Source organism: Coregonus clupeaformis, unplaced genomic scaffold (assembly GCF_020615455.1).
Source record: "Coregonus clupeaformis isolate EN_2021a unplaced genomic scaffold, ASM2061545v1 scaf1818, whole genome shotgun sequence".
In the NCBI taxonomy this organism is placed as follows: Eukaryota; Metazoa; Chordata; class Actinopteri; order Salmoniformes; family Salmonidae; genus Coregonus; species Coregonus clupeaformis.
The window spans coordinates 72,923-76,301 of record NW_025535272.1 but is presented as its reverse complement, the minus strand read 5'-3'; the positions used below and the strand labels follow the sequence as shown (position 1 = coordinate 76,301).

General features: G+C 38.6%; 1 long non-coding RNA gene across 1 annotated transcript; it reads left to right on the top strand.

The window, feature by feature from the left end:
• Window positions 1-248: 248 nt before the first annotated feature.
• On the top strand, window positions 249-2,843 carry LOC123487732. The gene is made up of 2 exons (XR_006659867.1): window positions 249-286; window positions 2,784-2,843. It is a non-coding gene; the product is annotated as an uncharacterized LOC123487732 (long non-coding RNA).
• The last annotated feature ends 536 nt before the right edge of the window (window positions 2,844-3,379 follow it).

The window sequence follows — 3,379 nt, the reverse complement described above, 5'->3', positions numbered from 1 at the left end:
CATTTTGATTTGGTTAACACTTTTTTGGTTACTACATGATTCCATATGTGTTATTTTATAGTTTAGATGTCTTAACTATTATTCTACAAGGTAGAAAATAGTAAAAAAGAAAGAAAAACCCTTGAATTAGTAGGTGTGTCAACTTATGACTGGTACTGTATATTACACCAACTGACTGGTTCTTCTGATGTTGTTCACACAGGAGACCATGTTGAGACATTCTCTACATCCAGAGAGCAACAGCAGGAAGATCACAGAGCTAAGAGGTCTCACCACTGCCCACATTGTGAGGAGATTTTCCCAATTCTATCAAAGTTAAAAATACACCTACAAATACACACAGGAGAGAATCTGTATTTCTGCACTGACTGTGGGAAGAATTTCACAACATCAACTAAGCTAAAACGTCATCAGAGAACACACACAGGAGAGAAGCCTTACTTCTGCTCTGACTGTGGGGTGAGTTTCTCTCGACTGGGCCACTTAAAACAACATGAACTTATACACACAGAAGAGAAGCCTTACTCCTGCTCTGACTGTGGAAAATGTTTCTCTCGACTGGGGGTCTTAAAAATACATGAACTTATGCATACAGGAGAGAAGCCTTACTCCTGCTCTGACTGTGGAAAATGTTTTATATCATCAGCTGAACTAAAAGTTCATCAGAGAACACACACAGGAGAGAAGCCTTACTCCTGCTCTTACTGTGGAAAGAGTTTCTCTCGACTGGGCCACTTAAAACAACATGAACGTATACATACAGGAGAGAAGCCTTACTTCTGCTCTGACTGTGGAAAAGGTTTTATATCATCAGCTGAACTAAAAGTTCATCAGAAAACACACACAGGAGAGAAGCCTTACTTCTGCTCTGACTGTGGGGTGAGTTTCTCTCAACTGGGCCACTTAAAACGACATGAACGTATACACACAGGAGAGAAGCCTTACTCCTGCTCTGACTGTGGAAATAGTTTCTCTCGACTGGCGGATTTAAAAATACATGAACGTATACACACAGGAGAGAAGCCTTACGCCTGCTCTGACTGTGGAAAGTGTTTCTCTCGACTGGGGGATTTAAAAAGACATGAACTTATACATACAGGAAAGAAGCCTTATTTCTGCTCTGACTGTGGATGTTTTTTTAAAACAAAATATGAGCTAATACGTCATCAGAGAACACACACAGGAGAGAAGCCTTACTTCTGCTCTGACTGTGGGGTGAGTTTCTCTCTACTGGGCAACTTAAAACGACATGAACGTATACACACAGGAGAGAAGCCTTACTCCTGCTCTGACTGTGTCAAATGCTTTACTACATCAACTGAGCTAAAAGTTCATCAGAAAACACACACAGGAGAGAAGCCTTATTTATGCTCTGACTGTGGAAAATGTTTTAAATCATCAGCTGAGCTAAAAGTTCATCAGAAAACACACACAGGAGAGAAGCCTTACTTCTGCTCTGACTGTGGGGTGAGTTTCTTTCGACTGGGCAACTTAAAACAACACAAACATATACACACAGGAGAGAAGCCTTAATACTGCTCTGACTGTGGAAAATGTTATAAAACATCAGTTGAGCTAAAAGGTCATCAGAGAACACACACAGGAGAAAAGCCTCATCAGTTGTCTCAGACCAGTTAAGATTAAAGTCACTTCATTCTCACCTCAGAAAGGAAGTGGTAACAGTGCATTTGATAACATTAAGAAAGAGTAACACTCTATTGTAATCCTATTGTTTCTCACTGTGAGAGAACTGTGCAGAGGAAAGGGAGCGTTATAGAATGTTAGCCTGTCTTGACTTTACTGATCAGTGTTCACCTGGTCAGTTTTGGTGTGTTTTGTTATCTTCTACTGTAAAGATATTGAGATAACCTTGGATTTGCCCTTAGGGTTGAATACACTCAGTGAGGTCTGATAGATGACTGGGTGGTACTGCTTTCCTCTGCAGTTTTCTGTGGGAATGAGCTAGTTCGGACACTCATCGGTACAACACAAGACATGCAGCAAGAGGTTTCTTCACAGTCCCCAGGTCCAGAACAGACGCTGGGAAACACACAGTATTAAATAGAGCCATGACTACATGGAACTCTCTGCCAGGTAACTCAAACTAGCAATAAAACCAGATTCAAAAATCATAAAATCAATAAAATAAAATAAACCTTATGACACATTTAAAAAATAACAACAGGAACTTTTAGCTCAGCTGATGTTGTGAAGCATTTTACACATCTCATATGTATATACTGTATTCTATAATATTCTACTGTATCTTAGTCCATGTCGCTCTGTCATTGGTTGTCCATATATGTATATACTGTATTCTATAATATTCTACTGTATCTTAGTCCATGCCGCTCTGTCATTGGTTGTCCATATATGTATATATTCTTAAATTCCATTCCTTACTTAGACTTGTGTGTATTGGGTATATGTTGTGAAATTGTTAGATATTACTTGTTAGATATTACTGCACTGTCGGAGCTAGAAGCACAAGCATTTCGCTACACCCGCTATAACATCTGCTAAACACGTGTATGTGACAAATAACATTTTCTTTTATTTGAAGAGACAGATTTTTTTCAAATGTATTTTATATTGTATTTTGCATTGTATTATGCTTGTGATACGTGGTTGGAATACCACTGTGATGTGTGGTTCTCTCCTGGCTATCATAAGATGAATGCACTAGCTCTCTGGACGGGAGCATCTGCAATGTTACTAAATTGTAAATGTAGTGCTTGATGATGTATTTGATGTATTTTTTGTGTTTCTTGTTTGTACCCCAGGAAGAGTAGCCGCTGGGGATCCTAATAAAATACTACATTGTACTGAATGTATCAGATAGAGATGATGTGATGATCAGTTTTCACCATTAGTCTTTTTTTTGCCCATTTATGAATGTGTTATTCAATGTGTTTCTATTGGATATAGTAGTAAAGGCCAAATTCATTTTTAAATATATATTTTTATAACTAAAGGGGTCCTAAAATTCAAAATCAAAGGGAACGTTATAGAATGTTAGCCTCTCTTTACTTTGCTGATCAGTGTTCACCTGGTCAGTTTTGGTGTGTTTTGTTAGCTTCTACTGTAATGATATTGAGATGACCTTGGATTTGCCTTTAAGGTTGAATATCCTATTTGAGGCGTCTCACAATGGAGTTTGATGGTTGACTGGGATGTACTGCTTCCCTCTGCAATTTTCTGTGGGAGTGAACTAGTAGACATAACATACACTGAGTGTACAAAACATTAAGGACACCTGCTCTTTCCATGACATAGACTGATCAGGTGAACCCAGGTGAAAGCTATGATCCTTAATGATGTAGTTGTGGTGTATTTATTATGGATCCCCATTAGCTTTCAGCAGAAAACAAGAAACTGC